Below are 25,484 nucleotides of genomic sequence, written 5' to 3'. Positions count from 1 at the left end.
CGCATATCCAGCATAGCTCTCTGCTTCAACAGCAGGGGAGAAGAAAAAAGGATTCACACTCACAAAGCGGGGAGTAGCTGGCTTGTTACGGCGGTTACTACCCCAAACCAAATAAGCCTGATACTTCACTTTCAATGCATATCCTGCTTCAACGGCAGGGGAGAAGAAAAACTGATACTTCACGCATATCCAGCATGGCTCTCTGCTTCAACGGCAGGGGAGATGAAAAACTGATACTACAAGCATATCCAGCATAGCTCCCTGCTTCAACGGCAGGGGAGAAGAAAAACAACCAATAAGGGCTGAATGGCACGGTCTGGGTAAAGCAGATGGGCATGGGTGTAGCTTGCTTATTGCGGCGGTTACTTCCCCTACTTCCCCTACTACCCATAACTAATCAAGCTTGATATTTCACTTGGTTGCAGCTCCATCACTGCTCTCTACATTAATGGTGGGGGTGGAAGGGAAATAGAACCAAAGAGATAAGAGAAACAGATAAGTATGAGAAAAAAATGTGAAGCTTGCTGGGCAGACTGGATGGGCCGTTTGGTCTTCTTCTGCCGTCATTTCTATGTTTCTATAAATAGCATCTGCTGCAACTTAGCTGGATAAATAAGAATTCAGCTAGATAAGTGCCACTACGTATCCGGCAAAGGCGCTACTTAGGAGGATATATTGGAATTTAGCCAGATAAAAGTGTGCGGCTGCCAGAATCCTGACCAACTCCAGCCGCGTAGCACATATCACTCCCATCTCTGAAACCTTCACTGGCTTCCAATTAACTACAGAATTCTACACAAGTCCCTCACCATAATCCATAAAACCATCCACAAACGGCTACAGCTCGACCTTCAGACCCCTCTCAAAACTTCACACCTCCACAAGACCCATCAGAGAAGCATACAAGGGAACCCTGCAAGTCCCCTCAATAAAAGCCACACTTCATGCAGCCACTAAAGAGCGGGCATTCTTGACAGCCGGACCTGCCATTTGGAATGTCATGCCCCCAGACCTCAGACTAGAACCTTGCCTCCTAACATTTCGAAAAAAACTCAAGACCTGGCTATTCCTTCAAGCCTTCCCATAACCTTCAGAAACCTACAAGATGCCACCTAGTCATCCCAGCTACTTAAGCAGCTTGACATCCACTGCCAGTTAGTTTTTTATTTACCTCCTCTATCCTTTGATTTCCGGCTACCTCAGCCCCCCAAGTTCATCTCTCCTTGTTTTAATGTAACTTTGCTTCTTGTTAAATGGTTTGTTTCACAGTTATCACCCATTGTTCCATGTAAACCGATATGATATGATACTTATCATGAATGTCGGTATAGAAAAGAGTTAAATAAATACATAAAAATAAATAAATGATATACCCAATTTTTATACTTCCAATTTTAAAAGGATACACAAGTAGATTTTATTCGCATTAATTAGATGCTTTTACCCACCCACCATAAGTTGGCTTTTGCACAGGTAAGTCAGGGGATTTTATAACACGTGCTCGGCAATGAAACAACCAGTTTCACCAATTAGTCTTCAGTTTGCCCACTCCAGCTGCAGCTCTTGAAGACCTTCCTGGCTCTTCAGCTTGAAGTCCCCCCATTTCACCCTACCCAGTAATTTTTTTTACTTTTAAGATGTTTACAATCACTTACACCAGATGTTGAGCAGGAGTAAATATATGCAAGTAATATGTACATACAGGACCACACTCACTCGCATCCACCCTGAACATAGAAATAACTCCAAGACAATGGTTTGGGAAAAACAAAGGCCGCAGCTTTATTCATAAATGGTCCGAGCCCTGAAACAACAATCATTTATTATTATTGTGGGATCTCAACATTCCCTCCCCGTCTATCCGCCACTCCGGCAGGATAGCCTTCTCCAGCCACCCGGCTCGAATAAATTGGCACTCACTCCAAGTTCCGGCCTCCGATGTCCTCTGACAAGGAGCCAACTCGAGTGGACCCTCGCCTCCGCCTGCCAAGGGTCTGGCCTCCGTGGTCCCCGCCTCCTTCCAGCAAGGGACCACATCCATACAACAGCCCAGTTGTCGACCATCACCTGTCTAATGTTGAAATCCCTTTACCATCAGACATCATTTTAACTCTGCAGGCTCGGACCAAGCGCCCCCGCTGCGACGACCCGCCCAAACACAACATGTTCAATTCAATAAGCAAACAGTAAACCATAAAACACAATAGGGTGGGTGGGAGGGAAACCGAATTGTCCCGCTAATCCCGCCGCCGAATCACTACTGATAGCCCCCCCGTACCGACCCTCCAAATTCAAAATACTTTCCCCCAATCAGATGCTCCCTGCTCCCTGTCAGCCAATCAGCGGCTGCCACTCCATATCTTGGATCTACGTTGCCTTCTCTCGTACTCGCCACCCCCCCCCCCCCTTCCCGAATGGACTTTCATTCCCCCCCGCGCTCCTTAACCCTTTCCTTCCCCCTTCCTTCCTTTCCAAAACCCCCCTCTTCCCCTCCCCCCCCCCCCCACCCGCGCTCGCCGAGTGTGCCTTAGTCACATTATAGGGTCTCCGCGGACACAAGGTCCACTTCGACCGTCATAATATGTACATACAGGACCACACTCACTCGCATCCACCCTGAACATAGAAATAACTCCAAGACAATGGTTTGGGAAAAACAAAGGCCGCAGCTTTATTCATAAATGGTCCGAGCCCTGAAACAACAATCATTTATTATTATTGTGGGATCTCAACATTCCCTCCCCGTCTATCCGCCACTCCGGCAGGATAGCCTTCTCCAGCCACCCGGCTCGAATAAATTGGCACTCACTCCAAGTTCCGGCCTCCGATGTCCTCTGACAAGGAGCCAACTCGAGTGGACCCTCGCCTCCGCCTGCCAAGGGTCTGGCCTCCGTGGTCCCCGCCTCCTTCCAGCAAGGGACCACATCCATACAACAGCCCAGTTGTCGACCATCACCTGTCTAATGTTGAAATCCCTTTACCATCAGACATCATTTTAACTCTGCAGGCTCGGACCAAGCGCCATAGACACGGGCATCCTATGCCCTGTGACCCCCCAAAGATGCGGCCCTGTCTACCTTCGGAAATAGTGTCTCCAGTACCTCCTGAATGGAATTTAAGAACAGGTCAGTACCCAGGAAAGACAAATGAACTCCGTCGGAGCCGAACAGCCCCGAACTCGGACCCCAGGACCATTCATGGCGGACGTGCCACCCCCCCAACCGAGCCAGCCAGGATCCAATCTGCTGGTTCGCTTTGGACCTACTACGTTTCCACATCACATTTTCCCATTCAGTAGGTCTGGCAATTATATCCGACCAACACAGGATGGTGGTAGGCAATAGGATTGAAACAGTCATCAAATCCTTCCGGACAATGCTGATGAATTGCCTACCAGCCATCCGTCCCCAGTCATTGCCACCCAAATGAATCACCACAACACGAGGCGGTCGGAGACGCGTGCATTCGTTCCTCACGTATGGCACCAACTCGTCCCAACGCATGCCTCTCCGCCCCATCCAATGTACTTGCACCCCTCTGTTCTGCAGATCCAAATGGGGACCGTAAGGTCGACCCTGTGCATGCTTATGTGCCCAATGAATATATGAATGTCCAATGATCCACACCGACATATCAGCGGGCACTGCACCTAAAAGAAACAATAATTAGTCGATTTTTTGTGACATCCCCCCATCCGGGCGGATATAACTTGTATATGCACTGGATCTCCACCGTCCAATCCTCTGTATCACCCCCCTGGACAATCCCGCCCCAGCTGCTGAGGTTGCCGCTCCAATTCGAAAAGAGTGTGTCCCGAATAGCCTTCCGTCCAATCCTATCTGGACCAGCGCCCGACGAAGTACCGATTTAAATTGGTACCTGGTCAACGGACTTAGGTTCTCGTGTATCAAGAATGGATCCGCCTCCCCAGGCCGCGCCCTACAGTACTGAATCGCGTTTGCCACCGGGCAGGTATCCAATCCTGGCACTGCAGTCAGCACCACCGACGACCCGCGACCCTGTTGATCGGTCTTTGAGCGTGGTATACCTAGTACCACCGACCGATTTGTCACAATGACGTTCCTGGCCAAGAGTCCCAGGCAATCCTTGCTGCCGACCGATCGCGCCACTAATTCGCTTATTCTGAAGGCACCGAAAAAGGCAAAAACAAAAGCCAAACGGAATAGCAGAATTTCGTAATTGGAAGAGCACACCGCTCCTACCGCTCCCCATAGCCGAAGCAAAATATCGTGCGTGATGGGCAAACGATAATCCGATCGTTGCCCCACTTCTCGATGCCAACCTGCTAACAACCTTCGTACTATAAAACGCCCCGAAGGAAAACCCCAGTCATGAACACGCATAAAGAAAGAAAATCCCGCCAATTGCTGACACACCGACGATCTCGCATAACCATGTAACCTAGCTTGTTCAATAAAACGCACCAAAGCAACATCAGAAACGGGACCCCCGCGCCAACCTAGAGAAGACAAAAATGCGGTCACTCTTCGAGCTCCGTTAACGTAACCTGTCCATGTTGACGTTGCTAATGAAGCTCGCAGCATACTCCAGGCATCAGGGCACCAAATTTCCAAAGGGAAGATGGAACCGGCGTTCCATCGGACTCCGCCTCCGGCGCTAATTCTCGAAATGTATCCCACTTGAAACGAGAAAGAGAGTCGGCGACACCATTAGAAACCCCCGGCACGTGCCGGGCCCAGATAGTGACATTCAAGGACATACAATATAAGATCAAAGTCCGCAACAACTCCGATACACGAGTACATTTCGCTGATCTTTTATTGATAACCTCGACCACCCCCATATTGTCGCACCAAAAAACGACCCTCTTTCCCCGTATCCGCGCACCCCAAACATGCACCGCTACCACAATCGGGAACAATTCCAAGAATGTGATATTCCTTGTTACCCCCTCTTCAACCCAAGCACGCGGCCATCTCGCCGCACACCAGGACCCTTGAAAATAGGCACCAAAACCCGTAGCCCCCGCCGCGTCGGTAAACAACTCCAGATCGTGATTAGACGACGGATCAGATTGCCAGAATTCCACACCATTGAAACCAACTAAAAATGTATCCCATATCTGCAAATCATCCCTCATTCCTTTGGACACCCGAATGCGATGATGACGCTTCCTAACGCCTGACATGGCGTGTGACAATCTCCTCAGGAATACCCGACCCATAGGAATTACTCGGCACGCAAAATTAAGGCTGCCCACTATAGATTGCAATTCCCGCAAGGTTAGTTTATGCCTGTCAACCGCATCTCGCACCAAACTCCGCAGCCGCTCCACCTTCACTACCGGCAACCGCGAAACCATTTCCCCTGAGTCTAACTCAATTCCTAGGAACGTCAATTTTGTGCAGGGTCCCTCCGTCTTGCCCTCTGACAAAGGAATACCAAATTCCCGCGCCACCTCTTGGAAAATGCCCAAAACATGTTCACACTCCTCCGATTCAGCCCTTCCCACACACAAGAAATCGTCCAAATAATGCACTATCTTATTCGACCTAGCTCTTATCTGAACCACCCAATGCACAAAGGAACTAAACGCTTCGAAGTAAGCACAAGCTATAGAACAACCCATAGGCAAGCACTTATCAAAATAGTATCCCTGCTGAAAACGAAATCCCAGCAAATGAAAACTATCAGGATGTATAGGCAGCAAACGAAAAGCCGACTCTATATCCACTTTTGCCATCAAAGCATTTGGACCACAACTTCTCACTACCTGAACTGCCGAATCAAACGAGGCATAACGCACTGTACATAATTCTCGAGGAATGCCGTCGTTTACGGACTTACCCTCGGGAAAAGACAGATTATGTATCAGCCTGAATTTTCCCGCCTCTCTCTTGGGAATAACTGCCAATGGTGATAACACTAAATTTGGAAACGGTGCCACCGAGAACGGACCCGCGATCCTGCCGAGAACTAGCTCCTCACTCAATTTTTTCTGAACTACTCCCAACAACTTGCGTACGGACGGACAATTGCTCCCCCCCCCCACAACCCCTTCCCCCTCATAAGGAATGCGAAAGCCTCCTGTAAAACCTTGAAGAAGCAGTTCCGCCGCCATGTGGTTTGGATACAATCTTAACCAAGACGACATCGCTGCAATACGAACCGGCGTCCTTGCTACTTCAAATCCCTTGTTTGTTCCCGCCCTTGACCAGTTGGGTCGCAGGGGAACCTTCACCTTGTCTTTTGGGGCAGCGCAAGGCAGTGTGGGCTGCTCCGCAATTGGAACAGGCATGCCTGAATTTGCAATCGGGGAAGTTGCAATTGGAGCGATTAAATCGCCAACAGATGTCACTGCGCACCGCCCCTCCCTTAACCGTCCCTCCGCTCGGGAACTCTTTTCGAAAGGACCGATTCGAATTTGCCCCCGATACCAAACCCTGGCCTGACCCCCCACCCGTCGCCTTGGAGGCCATCTGGGTTAACCATAAGCCTACATCCTGCGTACCCCAAGTAATAAATTTATTTTCTTCCATTCTGTCGCGGAACCTCTCGTCATAGTTTAACCATGACCATCCTTCATAAGTTTTGCTAGCAGCCAGAATGGAATCTGCGTAAGCTAACAGAGACCCGTACTGAGATGGATCCTTTTTCCCCACTACACTAGCTAACCGCAGGAATGCTCTCATCCAATTATGCATGTTTCTTGCAACTTTTTGCTGTACCCCCGGAAAGCGGTCACTCTTACTCTTCTTCTTCTTTTCCTTACTCCTCCCCCGCCTACCTTCCAATAACTGGAAAATATCTATGAATTGCCTCCTCCAAATGCGCTTGCGAATGGATTTTGGCACCTCCTCCCAGAGTTCCGTTAAAGCCACTAGCGCTGGGGCACCTCGAACAGTAGCACCCCCCACCATCTCACTCTTCTTTGGCGCCCCCTCCTCTGAGGAACTAGAGGACGATGACGAAGAAGAAGAAGAAGAGGAAGAATCAGAAGAGCTAGAACGGGCCCTCTTCCGCTTCCTTTTAGCCTTCCCTGATCTAGCAGAACCCTTTTTTCCGCTACTGTCAATGTCATCTGCTTTTCTCAGCAACCCTCCGAATAACTGCCCCGTACTTGCCCTGTGCTCCCCTCTATCCTCACTAACACCGGAACTCCTGAACTGTTGAGCACCCCCCGCAGCTTTCTTAGGAAAAATTACCCACTCACCAGCCGGATCAGAATCCCCCACTACTGTGTCACCCCCGCGTCGTCCTGTCACGCTGCCCTGATAAATCCTCTCTCGGTGCCAGACTCCGCCAAGCTTCCTGCCCCGAAGGACCCGGTAGTTCTCCGTCTTCCTCCGACAACTCCACCTGAGAAGACAGCACACCAGCAGGGGAAAAAAGCCCAGCACCAGCCAAACCGCTCCGCGCTCCCGTCACACCCTGCCTCTCTGAGCCTCTACGGTTCTGCGGCTGAGATTCCTTCCCGCGGCCTGACCTGACAATACTCCCCACGCCCATATGCAATAAATCACTAGAAAGGGAACCGCCAGGGACCTGCTGCCTTTCACCCCTCTGCAGAGTCATAGAACTCTCCTGCCTCATGCTCAACGCCTGTCCTCTATTAAATACCCCCCAGCCAGAGTCCCAATTGCCTACGTCCCCTATACGGGAGAGCGTTTGCCGCTCCCGGCCCCCCCCCTCTCTGACTGATCCCTGCCCCGCTCTGCCAGAACCGACTTCACAAAGGCCAGAAACAGCACCTCTGTCGATCTCTCTTTCAGACCCTCCGCTAGCCTTCCCCCCACGTGAAGCCCCTCTGCCTGAGACAAAACCCTGCCGATCATCAGATCTAACATCTCCCCTTCCCAAATGCACTCTCCCAGTCTCTCTCCCAGCTCCTCTTGCCGCTCCCACTGAATCTGACCATATAGCTGAACCAACGCCGCTCAGCCCATCCCCCCTGCCTGCCTCCGACGCTCGATCGCGATGCTCGACCTCTCTCCGCAGTCCAGCCCGACCAAGCCCTCTAGGCCGTATAATTCTAATGGACCGCCCCCGTTCCGCCCGAACTGAAACACCCCCTGACTCAATAATCGGCAGGACTTCCAGGCTCCTGCCCCTTCCTAAGACCCTCCCTCCGGCACTTCCAAAAGCCGCGCCGCCCAGGCCGCCGCCGCCCCCTCCCAGCTCTTTGCTCACCCAGTCGCCAATGTCTTCCTCATCAAACTCCGCCTCCTCGCCAGTGCCGGGTACCCAGGCCGCCTCCTCCGATTCGAACTCCGCCGCCATTTCGCTGCCGCGCTCCCTCTCAGCCTCCGCCCACGATCTAGCTATGACCCAGACGGCTCCTTCCGCTCTCTGCACGCCTCACGGGGAAAAGAAAACAGCCCTCTCGACTGGAACTCCACGCAATTCAAGTACACAGAGCAGACAAAAACCGAATTGTCCCGCTAATCCCGCCGCCGAATCACTACTGATAGCCCCCCCGTACCGACCCTCCAAATTCAAAATACTTTCCCCCAATCAGATGCTCCCTGCTCCCTGTCAGCCAATCAGCGGCTGCCACTCCATATCTTGGATCTACGTTGCCTTCTCTCGTACTCGCCACCCCCCCCCCCCCTTCCCGAACGGACTTTCATTCCCCCCCGCGCTCCTTAACCCTTTCCTTCCCCCTTCCTTCCTTTCCAAAACCCCCTCTTCCCCTCCCCCCCCCCCCCCACCCGCGCTCGCCGAGTGTGCCTTAGTCACATTATAGGGTCTCCGCGGACACAAGGTCCACTTCGACCGTCATAAAAGATTTATGCGTATCGCTTTGACAGGTTGTAAAATAGCAACTTACTCGCATAAATGTTGGATCCTCCCTGTAATGCCCACAGATTCTGATGTACGCATATATGCTGCAGTTTTTTAAAAAGCATGCACTCATGTATATGCCATTTAATGCATGCACGTGCTAATTTTTGCACACTCGGTGTTTAAAAATTCACCTTTAAGTGTTTCTCCTGTAAAATTACCCTCTGTGGCACCAGGCATAGTCAGAATGGCCAGAGAATTGTTGCAGACTAGGTTTTGGCTGGATGTTCATGAATTTTTATTAATTCACAACAGAAAAACAACTCTGTATACCTTTGCAGATTATAAACAAAGAAGCAGTATAACCACTTGGTCTAGGCCTTTCTTAAGGTTTTTTTTTCCCTGGGATCCTCTTGCTCCCTCCTGGGCCTAGCTAGATATTCACCTTCCCAAAGGTCTTCTCCCAGACCAGGATTCCCTGCTCTCTAAGGCTTAAGAAGGACTCTGCCAGATCTTTGGATCCAGTACCGTAAGGTTTTCTGGGGTTTTATTGTGTATACTCCTTCACACCCTCCTAAAACATCAGAGTTCCTGCAAAAAAAAAAAAAAAAAAGATTAATATCATCATATTTAGTAACATGCAAAAAATGAGAATACACCTTTGCAAAGTGAAGGTATGTCAGGATTTGACGCTGCACATCACAAACTGGAGATTTTCCCTTTGGAGTGCATAGGAAGAATGTAGGACAGTTTTTTTTGTTTTGGGGGGGGGGGGGGTAGTTGGTTTTATAAAGTAGCATGGTTACCATATTAGTTCACTTAAAGGTGGAAATAAAGTGCAATAAGCAAACAAAAATACAGGGATAACTTTATTCCGGACTAATACATATATTTTGAGCCTAATAATCAAACTTCCCATGAGGTTGCAAGTGGATTTTTAAAGGGAAACTCCTTTTTTTTTAGGTGCAAAAATATGCATGGAAGAGCAAGAGGAAGCATGAATGAATGAAGCAGGAGGAATGAGATCCCTGTACATACTTTTGCCAGCTCGCCTCAGCCTTGCCCTCAAGACCTGCACTTTTGCCTGCTGGGAAAGGTATGTATGCTGTCTACAGCACTCATATTTTTCCCTATAAGGGAGTGGGGGTAAAGCAAATCTCCACGAGCCTTTTTTCTCTGAATAGTGCCCCCTTTTTGACTAGATTTCGGGAATTATGCTCCCTTCACCTGACAAAGGGAGTATAACTCCTGAAGACGAGTCAAAAAATATATTGCCAGTCCAATTAAAAGGTATCGCTTTCCTATGTTTTTTGTTTATTGTTTTTTTTAATTTTATTTTTACAATTTTCAGCAGAATACAAGTACTTACTTCCAGAAAAATGAAAATGGCATTTATAATATACAACAAAATATTATCTAGAAAGGTATATAATCATTTTAAATGCTCATTTTCCCAGCTTAAGTAATATTTCAAGAGAGGGGACAGATTACAGAGAGATATAAAAGAAAAATTTAAATAAGAAACAGGCTTTTAAAGTGCATCATCTACTAAAGGATCTTCTATAACCTAGTTGTTTACTAGAGACTGGGTAGTTATGTTCCTAGAATTAATAAATGACTTCAACTGTTCCGGTAGAAAAAAAAAATAAAGGAATCATTCTGTAAGTGAATAACACATTTGCATGGATATCTTAAACAAAAGGAATAACCAAGAGATATTATCTGAGATTTTAGCAAAGAAATTTCCGTCTCATCTCTTGCGTTGCATGCGCAAAGTCCCTATATATACAGACTTCCTGGGAGTAAATGCAAGCAGAGATATTCTTAAAATATCTCCGCATGACTTCACTGAGTTCTTGCTCAGTTAGGAATGTAGCACGGTCATACACCTCCGCAGAGGAGTTTTCTAAAATTTGTGTTAAATTTTCTAAAGCCTCAGGTTGATTTTGTGAACATCTCACTTTGGCCGAAACAGGCAGGAATTGTAGTTTACATACAGAAGGCAATTTCCCATCTTCAAATTTTAATATCTCCTTAAAGTCACTTTTTAAAGTGTAATAGGGTTCTTCCCCCAAAACCTTTGGGAAATTAAAAAAATGTAAGTTTAAACGCCTATTATAGTTCTCCAAATATTCTAATCTTCTTGAAGTATTATTGAAATCCTTTATTAACTTAATATTACAATCATGCATTTTTGAAGAATAGGATTCAACCTTCTCTAGTTGTGATTTAACATTTGTAATCTAACCATCGATTTTTTCTTCCAAAGAGTCAATTCTTTTTTGAGATCCACCAGCTTTGTCCCTTGACCTCTGAGTGAGCAGCCAAAACCAGCCACCAGGTCCCACAACGCATCAAGCGTTGTGGGACCTGGTGGCTGGTCACTCTACCGATCCTAATCGCTAGTATGTTAGATTTCATTAAGTTAAAATGTTGTTTCTCTTAATGCTTTAAGCAATTTAATCTAATTTATTTAATTATTTCTCCCAGTTCTTCTTTTCCTTGTTATATGTAAGACACTTGTGTTATGTCATTTATTTATTTATTTATTTAATTTATTTAAGTTTTTTATATACCGGCATTCAAGACTGGTAGTCCCATCATGCTGGTTCACATAGAACAGGGGTGCAAATTAAAATAAAACATAAACCATAGTGCGGAAAAAGCAGTTACATATAACAGGGATGATGGAACTTGGCGTAGGAAAAAGAAAGGAACATAAATAACAGTAAAATTGAAGAAGATGGGTTTTGAATGTTATGAGTTAAATCACATTGGTGTTAGGAAATGCCTGCTTATCCCTAAGTTATATGTAAACCGGAGTGATTGGTAACATTGTTACCAGAACCTCGGTATATAAAAAATGTTAAATAAATAAATAAATAAATCAAGCGTTACCACTGCAGGCTTCGTTGGAATCGCAAAAGACTCACCCTCTCCTCCACGAGAGGGAATGTCTGCCTCCTCTGCTGGTCTCCTAAAAGCAGCCTCCATTCCTCCACATGCTTCAAGGTTCCCACTTGGCATTGAAGTCGAAGGAAGATCCCCAGCACTGACACCAGCAAATTCCAATCGCCACAGAGAGGAGAAGGATTGCTCGGACAAACCTCCTCTCTGGCCCCCACCTTCCACATCTTCCTCGGCAACGTCATCGCCTGGCGCCGCGGGCCACAAAGGAGCTCCAGCACACTTTGGGGCCAACGGTGGATGAAGATCGGGAGGGCTAAGAATAACTTCCCCAAACAGTTCTGCCGCTCCCTCGGCAGAAACCACAGCGGGGAAATTGCTCCCCATTTCTAAAGCAGGGCCAGGTCCAAAAGAGGTTATCAAACGCTGTCCAGATGGGAGAGTTGCTTTGGTGGGGTAAGTGCGAACTTTCCCCTTCCTTTTTACCGGCATCCTTGCAAGAAACACTTTCACAGAGGGAGTGTTTGTCGGACCTGGCTCATGCGGCCATCTTGTCTCCCCTTTGTTTATTGTTTTTATTAAATTCCTGTGGGAAGGGAGAGGATTCAAGATGGCTCCCTGAATGGACGCTGATTTGGACACTCTCTTATTTTTCCTGGAAAATATTTTATTACCTTAATATTTATGATGCCCCACAAAAGAAAAGGCAAAGTGAGGGTGTATCCATCCATGCCCTCACTTCCAGCTGGCCAACAATTGATAATCCAATTCGCGACCCCCATTTCGCAATCTGGGGCCGCGAGCCCCGCAGGCGGAATGGGAGCAGGAGTCCCGTCGCCGCCAGGGGAGATATCGCTGACCCCACTGGAGCCGTGAGATCAGCTGAGGATGACCCCTTCTGGAGCCGCTGAGCAGGTTGAGTCGCCGGTGGATGATGACATAGGAGTGGCTCAGCATGGTGGACTGCCCGGTGTTTCATTGGAGTTGGAGAGCTCATCCTTCCACCTCATGAATCCGGGGATCCCTGCGATGCCTAAGGATAGTATCGGGGAAGAAATACTTTTGTTCGCGCACCAGGTGCAAACAAAAATACGCGCGTATCTTATAAAATCCAGGGTCAGCGCGTGCAAGGAGGTGCACATTTGTGCACCTTCCGTGCCGAGCCCTGTGCGCGCTGCCTGTTCCCTCCAAGGCCGCTCCAAAATCAGAGCGGCCTCGGAGGGAACTTTCCTTTGGCCTCCCCCCACCTTCCCCTTCCTTCCCCTACCTAACCCACCCACCCCCAGTCCTATCTACACCCCCCTACCTTTATTGTGAAAATTAAGCCTGCTCCAAGCAGGCGTAACTCTCGCATGCCGATTGGCCGCCGCCGCACGATTCCCCGGCCCGGGAGCAATTTCGGAGGCCTTTGCCACACCCCCGGGTTGGCACCATGCCCCAACATGCCCCCCGGAATGCCCCAAACATTGCGCCGCCCCGACACGCCCCCCTAGCAAAGCCCCGGGACTTACGCGTGTCCCGGGGCTTGCGTGCACCGCCGAGCCTATGCAAAATAGGCTCGGCGTGCGCAGGGGGGTTTTGAAAGAGTTGCGCGCATAACTTATGCGCGTAACCCTTTTAAAATCTACCTGTAAATGTAAGAGTTGAGTGTACTAATAATGTTGCGGAAACAGAATCAGCCTGCCAGCAAATAGTTCTTCAAAGCCGATACTATCTTACCAGAAGTTCGCAACTGAACTTAACAGTTAAAAATAATATTGCAAAACACAATATAGCACTAGAAGACAGACAATGGGCAATGCAGTGAGCAGTCTCGGCACCACTAGCATGCTATTCATCAACATCTGGGAAAGTGCAAAATGGAAAGAAATGTGCACCTTGTATAGAGGTAACTGGCAAAAAAAAAGAAATTATATATATGATGTGCTACTGCTGAAGCAACCGTCATGTGATATTTGAAAATTTCTGATGCAGAGGGATGGAGGTCAGGAGGAAACACCTACATACTAATTCAATTTCACTTTTCTTTGGCCCTCTCTTTTGTCACATTCATCAGCTATTTAGAAAACCTGGGAAGGGAGGATAAAAGGGTTCTCTGGATCTCCTCAAGCCACTCATTCTCATGTAATCAGAGGGCTCTTGTCTGCTTTTTCAGATCCTCCATATCCTGGGGAAATGAGGCTTTACAGCAAGATTACTTTAGGTGGTCCCTCCAAGCTGCATTATTCTCTTCCAGATTAGGATGGCAGCCTGGTTTGGGGGAATAGATTTTTTTTTCCTCCAGGAGGAAAAGCTGGGCAAGACAGTCCACATCCTCTCTTGAAAAGTGATGCTTCCTGAACTGAGGCCTGCTGTTTGAGGAAGATGAAATGGGAGAAGCCATCATTTCTGCAAACTAAGGGGGTTATTTTCGAAAGCTTTCGCACGTGAAAAGTCCCTTTTCGCGTGCGATAGCTAAATCGGGGCAGAGTCGGGGCGGAGTCTGCACCGAAAGGGGAGGAGTTTGGGTGGAGTCTGCACCAGAAGGGGAGAAGTCAGGGTGGCCTCGGGGCGGACTCCGCTACGACTTCGCTGATGGCGAAAGGTAAGATTCCTTATCGCCGCCAGTTTCACGCTGAATAACTAAACCTTTTATGGTGTAGTTATTCGGCGTAAAAGCCAGCAGCGATCGCACCGCGGAGGTGCGATCGCTGCCGGCTCTCACAGGCCAACCCCCCGCTTCGCCCCCCCCACCCTCCATTACTGTCAAATTTTCTAAGGTCTGTGACCTTAGAAAATCCAGCTCTGTCATAATGTTTTATCCAAGAGGGGAACCACTCTCACGGGGGGGGGGGGGGGGGGGGGGGGTTTGCTGCGATAGTGGGAATCCTCCCCCCAGAAAAGCATCACGGCTGTATGGTGCATTCTTTTGTCTCACCGACAGACAAAATAATGTGGCACGTGGCCCTATAACATGATGGTGGCCCCAACCTCAGGGGAACGCCATCGCCTAAAAGGGCCGCTGGCTAGAAAAAAATAAATCGTGGCAAATGAAGACATTGCCCCTTCTGAACCCGGGACCTCAAAATGTAAAAAAAAAAAAGAATACACCTGCATGGCAGTGGCCCTAGACCCTCACCCGCACCCTTCCGCACCCCTCTGAACCTTCCAATGCATTCTGTGCCAGGGCCAGGTGCACTCTCGCACTCTGCCTGGTCGGTGCTATTTTGGAAAATGGTTCCGACTGCGCCAGGTGCAGGTTCCAATGGAATGCTCAGGGTGTGTGGGAGTGGGGTCAGTGGGTGGGGTCCATGGGTGGGGACCTGCACCCTTATTTTTTAATTTTCTGGCTTCCAAGGGGAGGGGGGGGAGTATAGGCAGGAGGGGCCCAGGAACCTCTCTTTTATTTGGGGGGGGGGGGGTGTTTGGCCCAGGAACCTCTCTTCTACTTGTGGGGGGTAGGAGCTAGGGGGACTTTATCACTTGTGGGGGGGGGGGGGGCCAGGGCTGTCACTGCACATGTGCATTTTTTTTTTTAACATTTTGAGGGGAGTTGGGGATGCCTCGACTGGCAGCCCTGGGTTGAGATGGGGGTCAGCACTGACCCCTGCTCAACTTCCCCATTTTAGTGTGCAACTTTTTTATTTTGCCGGCTCTTTAAATGTGAGGCGGGAGCCTCGGGACCCGTGTTAGGGTCCAGGTCTCCCTCGTCACATTTACAGCTTTTCAAGAACTTGTAGCTATTTCATCGTGGCTCACCGCCTTCGATAAATTTATTTTTTGCACTTAATGCAATAAGGGTGAAGTGACTTGTCCGAAGACACAAGGAGTGGCAGTGGCATTTGAGTCCTGGCTTTCCTGGATTGCAGCCTTCTGCACTAACTAAAATAACCACTAGTAGGCTTCTCCTCCATGCCAGCGTCCATCCTCACTACATGCAGCCCTTGATATTGTTCATAGTGCTGTAGTCTATATTTTTAAAATTCAGATTAAATTCCCATTATAAATAAATATCCCATTCCTAATGATCATAGAATTCCATGTGAAAAGTGCTGAGAACAGCCTGTTTTGTAAATTATCACCTTAGCATTTAGAGAATTCCTAAGCTTATTTTTGCTACTAAGAGCCTAATTCAAAAGGGACTTTTCCCCTATAGAAATAAAAAACAATCCTTACTGAATAGGGTCCTAGATGTTGCATACGTAATGTATTTTCCAGCACCAATTAAACAATTCAGCATTATGAGGGAAGAACAAAAGGCTTTTGTATTCAAGCAATAGTTAAAGTAAGATTTACAATCCTTAGTGGAGAAATATTGAGATAAGTAGGGAAATGTTGAACTGACCACATAATTTCTCTAATGTTATGCAGTCTAAGGGGCTCATTTACTAAATTGCATTAAAATTGCATATGAAGCAGCTTATTAACATTTTTCTTTTACATGATACTCTATTGTCCAGGTTAAAGCAGACTGATGTGCGAAAGTGCGTTAATTATTGCAAGCAATATTGGGTGTTATACTTGTAATCCCCTCTTCAATGTGAGACTGAATAAAGAGCTACTGTTTTCCCGGGGCTGTAACACAAATGTTCCATTCCTCTCTCTCTTCTCTTGTTTTTCTTTCAATATCAACCACCAAGCCTCTGGGTGGCCGGGATTCCATCGGCGGGGAAGAGGTATAATCTCTGGGGCCCGTCCATGCAGTAGGCGAATGGTCCCACAAAAACTCCCTCTCCGGGGTCCTTTTGAATAATTCACTGAATACTCGCTGCGGCAGAATGGTAGACGGCATCAATGAGGCCAAGAAAAAAGGTACTGCCAGAGTCTCATGATGGTGTTCAAGATAAAACCGCTTTACTGCAGCCTAAAAAATAAAATCCAGGCCGAGACGGCCAAAATGGTGAAAAGAAACATGAGAATGGCAACTAAAAGAGCAGCAGTGTCATTATCCATAATAGCTTTTCTCCTTGCCTTCCTTCTTTGAGTTGAATAAGTGTCCTTATGACCCTCCTTATGAAGGCTGGGAAGACCTGCTTCTGTTTGGATCAAGAGCCACCAAAAATAGAAAAAAAACCAACCCTCTGTCTGGTCTCTACCGTTAACCGAGAGTAGAGAATCGACAAACAAGCAGGAATGCAGTCTCTCCTGGAAAGTGGGTGGTATCCTTCAGGATCAGACTACACAGTCTTCAAAGCTTCGCAAACTCTCTCAAATCCCAAAATTGGATTTCTTATTTGATGGACCAGCTCAGACCCTGTTGGTCAAGGCCTGACTCCAAGCCCTACAAAATGTCCTTCTCCCTCTAACAAAAATGATATTGCCAACCCTTTCTATGAGAAGGCTAAAACCCATCCCTGTTAAGGGTGGGTCTGAACCACCCTTAACAGGGATGGGAGGTCCAAAAAATGGGAGGTCCAAAAAAATGCAAATTCTCCCATAACCTGAAAAACTGAGATGGCAAAGATGAACAGAGTTGAAACCACTGCTACATAGTGTTTAATGTGCATTTATGCTTGCGTTAGTATTAACGCACTTTAGTAAATACACCCATAAATGTTTAGGATACACATGTTTAGTGTCGATTTCTACACTATTGGGATAAGAAAATTGTTTCAATGTCAAGATCATGAGAGATTCGTAAGAGGATGCTAATCCTTTGAAAACCCGAAATGAGATTTTATTATCATTCCCAAAGCTCCATCCTTTCTGTTAAATATCTCGAGCACAAATTTTCTGCAGTCTGGTTCACTAAGGATGCATTGTTATGCTGTAATGTATTGGTTATTTTTCTCCCATTGTTGCAATACATAAAGCAATGTGGTTGCCGTATATGCGAACTTAGATATGTGGTGGCCAGCCAGTGCCCCAAAGAGAGGATGAAAAGGGATGAGTGTGGCGGATCCCACCATCACCCAAGGGCTCCATCCCCCCAATTTTCACTCTAGTGACAGGACCAGATCGAGACTGGGGGCTTCACATCTCTGCACCTACTGAGGGACATCACCACCAGCAGCAGTAGCAGCAGCAGCAGCAGCAGCAGCAGCCCACTCCTTTAAAAACTGCACCAAGGCACCGGCCGGCCTGCACCAAAGCACATGCCCCTTCGTGTGCAGCCCTTTGGGATAGGATCCCATCACCTGTAGGCATCCAGACAATCCAGCCCATCCCTGGAACCTAATAGGCAGCTAGACTTGCACTTTACCACCTGTAACATTATTAGAACAGAAGGTAAGGCCTAAACAATGCCTAGCACTCATCCGGTTGGCTTCTGCTCGCATATAACTTTACTTAACCCTTTCTCTCTCCTCTCCCCCACCCCTCCAAAATCCTACCATACATGTTCTGTGTTTCGCCACCCTTGCCACACCATAAAAATGTGCCTCTCTCCAAAATTAACCCCAACACTGCCTGCAGTATCACAGATTGCACTTGGAAGGTGTGGAAATCATGAGAAAGGATTTGGTGAAGCTTGAGGAATTATCTAGAGTCTGGCATCTAAGATTTAATGCTAGACAATGCAGAGTCATGCATTTGAGCTGCAAAAACTTAAATGAGCCATACAGTATGAGGTGAAATACTTTTAAGCTTAAAACAAGAACAGGCTTGTGCAATGATCATTTCTAATAATCTTAAGATGGCCACGCAGGTGGATAAATCAATGCCAAAAGCCACAAAGATGATTAAGTGCATAAGGAGAGAAATGGTCAGCAGAAAAAAGGGAGGTGTTATTGCCCCTGTATAAGTCCCTGGTGAGGTCTTATTTGAGTACTGTATAGAGTTCTGGAAACTGCACCTTCAATAGGATATAAACCAAACAGAATTAGTCCAGAGAGCAGCTACTAAAATAGTCAACAGTCTTCATAATAAAGCATATGGGGACAGACTTAAAGATCTGAGCATGTATAACCTAGAGGAAAGGCAGGATATGAGAGATATGATAGTGACGTTTAAATATCAACAAGGAATAAATGCACAGGAGGCAGGCCTCTTCTAACAGAAAGGAAGCTCTGGAATGAGGGGGTCATGGGATGAGGATGAATGGGGATAGACTGAGGAGTAATCTAAGGAAATATTTCTTCACAGAAAGGGTGGAGGTAGTGGAGATGGGGCAGTATTGGAATTCCAGAAAGCATGGGATAAGCACAGAGGATCTCTGAGGGAGAGGAAGAGACTAAAAAACTGAGCAGGAGAAGTGGATGGACAGACTGGCTGAGCCTTCATACTCGATGTTCCTAGACTGAGAGAGGTAGGTAGGAATGAGGATTCCTCCTGGGAAAAGAAGGATATAAAGGGGACATATCCACTTGGTGACCCCCTCATCCCCCTACAAACATTTAAATTTTGGGGTAATTTCTACATTGATCCAATAAAAAATATCATCAGCTATAGTGACAGTGTGACCGAAATAGGGATGTGCAGTTGTTTAAAACAACCGATATTTGATGTGAATCAGAAAAGAACAATCAATTTTTGTTTTGTTCTGTTTTTGCATTTCAGTGCTTGCTACATGCTGTTAGAGTGTGCCAAATGATTTAGCGTGTGGATAAAATACAAAGCTCAAACAATAAAGAAATGAAAGAAAAATCTGGCAATGAAACAAAAAAATAAAATAAAAGATTTTTCCATGCATAACTCTAGTGTGTAAGGTGACCATATAGCTTTATGTCAAAAGGGACAAGCTAAGTCCTGGTTTTGCATTATTTGTATACATGGACTGAGCTCTGCTTATTTGTTAGAGATGTGCATTTGTTGGAAACAAAGTAGGAAATGACAATGATATTTCCTATTTTGTTTCATTTCATTTTCAAAATGACAAAATTGAATTGGTTTCTCATTTTGTTTTGAAAAAAAAAAAAGTCACCCACCAGGCCTAGGCCCAGGCCAGGGCTGAGGCCAACTTAGGCATAGGCTGAGACCCAAAGCAGTGGTCGCAGCATACACTCGAGCTCAACACTGGGCCTGTGGCCTAAGTATAGGCCTGAGACTAAGGCCTGTTTAGCCATATGCCCAGGCCTATCGCAAGGGACGTAACCTATGCCTAGGTGGGATGCCAGGATCTTGGCCTAGGCCAGAACCTGAGATCAGGGCCTACAGCTGAGACTAGAGCCAAGGACCAGCCCTGGAACACACCATGGAGGTCAGGAAACCACTCGGCGCCCACTTTACCTGTCCATCATGGGTCCAATACTATGCCCAGTCATTGCCCAGACCCAAGGCCAGGGACCAATCTGGAGACTCAGGCCAAATGTCAGGATTCAGATCAGAGGCCCAGTCCTGACACCAGGGCAGGCCTGGATACCGTGTCCCGATAGACTTTGGCCTAGGCCCAGGCCTGACACCGAGACCTGGCCCAGAGGCCCAGTCCAGATGTTGAGTCCTCAGCCAAGGCCAAGGCAAGGCCCTGGCCCAATGCCAGGGGCCAGCCCGGTGACTGGGCTCTGAAGCCTAGGCTTTGCCTAGGCCCAATCCCAATGCTTTGGCCTAGGCCTTGAGATACAGCCTATGGGCCGCGCATCATGTCTAGGCCTTTGCCTAGGTGAAGGCCCTAGTATCAGTACCGGCAGTCTGGACTGAGCCCCTGTGACAGGCCTGAGCTTAGGACAAGGCCTAGGTGTTGGGACTCAGCCTCCGGGTCTGTGCCTGGGCCTTGGCCTAGATCAACGTCCCAGCATTGGACCAGGCCTCCAGGCTGGGCCCTGGCATCAGGCCTGGGACTAGGCCTTGGGACCCAGCCTGTTCCGGACATCATACCTGGGCCTGGGCCTGGGCCTAGGACAAAGCCAATACCCTGACGTCAGAAACAGGTTTCCATGCTGGGTCTCAGCTTAGGACCTAGGCCGATACTGCAGTAACCTCCAGGGATCTAGGCCTATACATGGCTGAAGCTTTGTCCTGGGCCTAGGCCTTGTCATTGGATCCCGCCTCGGACCATAGTGGAGGTCCGGGAGGATCCTAGCCCCTGCAGTTTTTTCTTAATGTTTATTTCATTTTTGTAAACTTTAGAAAACTAAATAAACAAATGAAAGCAAATTTGTAGACACCCCCCCCCCCCAACCCCATAATGAAATAAAAAAATGAAACAATTTTTTTTTCCCCTACTGTTTCTTTTCCGTTTCAGTGATACTGGAGAAAAGACTGCCAAAGCGCAGGCATCTTTTGAACTTCTCCCCAGTATTTTTCAAGTCATTTTCCTTTGTAAACAAAAAGTTAGAAAGAAGACAAGTATGAGGGAGTGCGTAGACAACTCCTTCAATTTACCTTAATGGACCAGACTCAGGTAACCTGCCCAGCCCGCCTTAAACTGTGGTGCCCCAAGGTAGTATGGGAGGAGGGAGGAACTCAGCCCTAGAGCATAAAACCTGAGGGCATAGAGAGCTTAGTGTAGCCACTGGGAGGAGAGCAGGAATTCCTATATGCCTGGACCTGTTACCTGTGAGGTGGCTGAACTTATGTAAGGACTATTTGGACTTGAATGTGTTTCTTTATTGAACTGGGAACCATTCAGTCTTGGGTTTCTTTAAAGAATACTCAGGCCAATACAGTACAGTACGGGATCCAGTGGAGCGCACTGTTAACCCGCGTTTGGACGCATGATTTCGATGCGCTAGCTTTACCCCTTATTCAGTAAGGGGTAATAGCACATCAAAAACGCACGTCCAACCCCCCCCCCCCCCCCCGAGACTAATAGTGCCCGCAACATGCATGTTGATGGCCCTATTAGCTATTCCCGCTCGATTCACTAAGTAAAATGTGCAGCCAAGCCGCAAATTTTACTTTCAGAAATTAGCGCCTACCCAAAGGTAGGCGCTAATTTCTGCTGGCTCCGGGAAAGTGCACAGAAAAGCAGTAAAAGCTGCTTTTCTGTGCACCCTCTGACTTAATATCATGGCGATTTTAAGTTGGAGGTTTCAAAAGTTAAAAATTAATTAAAAAAAAAATGTAAAATTGGCTCGTGGTTCACGGGTTGAAAACCGGACGCTCAATTTTGCCGGCATCCAGTTTCTGAACCCGTGGCTGCAGCGGGTTTGAGAACCGACACCGGCTGAGGTGGTTTGCCTGGGTGCCGTGCCCAAGAAGAAAGTGAAACCTCGCAAATGGCTACTGCTAAAAGAAGCACCAGAGAAGGCTTGTAAAGTCCGCAAGGAAGCAAGGAACTTGGAATGGTTCCAGTTTGGAGAAAAACATCCATGGGCCTTTATTAGCCGGGAGCTAAGGCCACAGAAAGGACAATACTCCATAGTGGGTTCCCTGTCAAGAGGGGTGTTCCTTGGACAGGAGAATGCTCAGACTGACAAGGCTGAGCTGAGGAGGAGGACATGTGAGGGAATGCATAGACAACTCCCTCAATCCACCTTAATGGATCAGGCTCAAGTAACCCGCCCAGTCCTCCTTAAGCTGGGATGCCCCAAGGTATTATGGGACAGGGAGGAGCCCAGCCCTGGAGCATAAAACCTGAGGGCATAGGCAGCTTAGTGGAGGCCCTTGGAGAGAACAGGAGTTTCCATATGGGAGGGTGAAGTTATGGAAGGACTTTTTGGACTTGAGTGTTTTTCTTTCTTGAACTGGGAACTATTCAGTCTTGGGTTACTTTAAAGTTCACTGTTACACCGAAGCCTAGGCTGGAGACCATTTTGTGTTGAACATCAGTTCTCACACTAAATAAAAGTCACTTTTGCACAGCCAGAAGCTTCCTGGTGTCTTCTTCTGGCTGTGAACCGGCCACTGACCGACCGCTTGGCCATACCACAACAAGAGATGAAATCTGATTTGGCACATGTAAAGGTTACTGGTTGCCACCACTGCTTAAACTCCAGATATTATGGGTCTCTTGTTTTCCAGGGTAGTTGCCATAAACGTGTCTGTGGAGCTTAGTTTGATGCGGATTTATAATTCAGCAACTTTTCCATCTATATCCTGGGAAAAGCCCTGAGGGATTCCTAAACATTCAGGAATGGATGTGCTTTCCTGTACAAAGCTGTTCTTGTTCGGTCATCTGTTTTTCCTCACCTTCTGGAACGTTAGTCGTTTTGTCATCCAGTTCTGGTTTAACTGGAAATGCTTTCTCCTGTCCCCTGACAATGCAGAATGCACGATTCACCCGCTGAGAGCCCCAAAACAGAATCCTCACTGATGTTTGTCTGGAAGTTCAGGAAATTGCTTCTCTACAGCATGCACACTGATTGTTCTGACTTGAAACTTGTATGTTAATGGTTCAGTACAAAAAAAAAAAACTGCTTCTTTTTTTTTTTTTTTAAAGAGCACGGAAGCAATATTGTATTCCTTTGTAAAATGTATTTTTTCTGAAAAAATTCCAAAGTTACTATGGGTTCTATGTATTAAGTTGCAATTAATACAAGCATTAATGCACATTAAATGCACTGCAATGCTTCCTATAGTTAACGCCCTTTATTGCGTTAATTTGCTTTATTGTTAACATGGGATGTAATGTGCCCTGATGCAAAAAATATTAAAAGAAGTAATTTTAGATGCAAAAGTAGGCTAATCAGCTCATTTAAAATTACTACAGGTTAGCACAATTTGTATTAAATAATGCTTTTGGGGAATGCAATTAATTTTTTCCATTAATGGCACTGTTAAAGCAGGGATTTTAGTACATGCAAAAACATCCTTTTTAACTTGCAATGCACTAAGGGGTCAATCTTCAAAACTACGCGCGCACATCCGTGTGCGCACGGTTCCTGGAGCGCACATGGACGCGCTGATTTTAAAACATGCGTGCACCGGCACGCGCATGTTATAAAATCCAACGTCTGCACGCCCACGCGTGCCGGATTGTAACATCCTGCCTAAACTACCTTCCCTTTCCCCTCTCCACTCTGACCCCCTAACCCCTACATAGCTACCCCAAATTTTTTAATTTTGCTAGTTACTGCTCCTCCAGAGCAGAAGTATTCTCCGCGTCGGCCGGCTGCTGGCGCGCGCTTCCCCGGGACAGTGGCTAATGGCCACTCTCCAGGCTGACCTCTGTCCTGCCCCGCCCCTCCCCACCAGGACCATGGCCCCCAGCCCAACCCCTTTTTTTTAGGGCCTGCCACTTATGCGAGTAGCAGGGGTTACGTCCGTGGCCAGACCCATTCTAAAATGAGCACGGCGTGCGCAAGGCCTGGCCACGCGCATAACCCCTGTTTTTTTATTTGCGCGCAGCCCTTTGAATATTTACTTGTAAAATGCTTTACTCTTTTTAGTATATTTTCTGTTCACTGCAGTGCTAATTCATGCTTTAAAACTGGCACGTTAGCCTGAACTAATGGCTGATTTTAACCAAACTTTATTCCGCATGCCCCCCCTTACATTTTCATCTTTAATCCACGCTGTCACTTTGTACTCTTGAAAGATGACTAATTCAGTAGGGATGTGCAGAGCAAAAGTTTATGTCCATATGTCAATATGTCCAAAGGGGGTCCCATTTGCGGTCAATATGGACATAAAAAAAATTAAATGAGTTGGGTATATGTCCATATGTGCAAAAAAAAAAATTTAAACCCCCTCACCCTCCTTAATCCCCCCCCCAGACTTACCACAACTCCCTGGTGATCGAGCGAGGAGTGAGGACGCCATTTCTGCAATCCTTGGCGAGAAGCATGTGACGTCGGCGCCACGTCGAGTGACGCGGCGTCACGTGATTCCCGGCGAGTTCGCGCCGGAAGGATCGTTCGGCCCAAAAAGAACTTTTGGCCAGCTTGGGGGGGTCAGGAGGCCCCCCCAAGCTGGCCAAAAGTTCTTTTTGGGCCGAACGAGCCTTCCGGCGCGAACTCGCCGGGAATCACGTGACGCCGCGTCACTCGACGTGGCGCCGACGTCACATGCTTCTCGCCAAGGATTGCAGAAATGGCGTCCTCACTCCTCGCTCGATCACCAGGGAGTTGTGGTAAGTCTGGGGGGGGGATTAAGGAGGGTGAGGGGGTTAAAATTTTTATTTTGGCTCAACAATCGCGATTTCCAACATATCCAACATAGCTATGTTGGATATGTGGGAAATCCGATCGTTTATGTCACATCACTTTTTTAAGTTAAAAACAAAATATGCGTAGCGTTTTTCATATGCGGTCAATACGAATGCACACCCCTATAATTCAGTATTAATATCAATTTGCAGCAGTATCGTTCTGGGGAGGCTGCAGACCCGATACATCTGCTGGCCTCGTGAACATTACAAGGCCGGTTGTTCTGTTTTGAGATGAGGGGTGATCTTTGGGGAAGAATATATATATTAGAACAGATTGGAGGAGTAGGTTTTCTATAAGCCACATTGTGGCCAAATAACTGACTATTTGTGACTGAAAATGTTCCTAAGGTTAGCGGGCTAATCTTTAGCTAGGCTCCTAAAGTTATCCCGTTATCCCGAGGGGGCAAAATTCAAATAGGCTGTGTAACTGGACACTCAGGGGATAGACCTGAACAGTTTAGGGCTCTATAGTTAGGCACACAGACAATAAAATAACTTCAGACCCTGCTTCCAATGTGGTTCCCAACTGTGCTTATTTACAAGGAAATGTTATATACATGCTGCATTTCACAGGGAGCAGTGATTCTCAACAAATTCTATGGAACAGTAGATCTAGTAATTTCAATAGGACACTCCTTGGCAAGGGCAATAGCAGCTTCCTATTTCTCCAATAAGAACATAAGGGGAATTTCAGCATTGGCTGAGTCCCTGTCCCCATGAGCTTACACTTCCTTTTAACATATGAAAATCTTCTTTTCCCTAGCAGAGGGAAGAAACAGTTTATCCCCCAAGCAGGCAGCTGGGGCAAACAGTTATTAACTCAACTTCCGGGAGTTGGTTCAAGCGAGAACCTTTTGAAGGGAGA

Source organism: Rhinatrema bivittatum, chromosome 4, assembly GCF_901001135.1.
Source record: "Rhinatrema bivittatum chromosome 4, aRhiBiv1.1, whole genome shotgun sequence".
Taxonomy (NCBI): Eukaryota; Metazoa; Chordata; class Amphibia; order Gymnophiona; family Rhinatrematidae; genus Rhinatrema; species Rhinatrema bivittatum.
Note: the sequence above shows the minus strand (reverse complement) of the source record.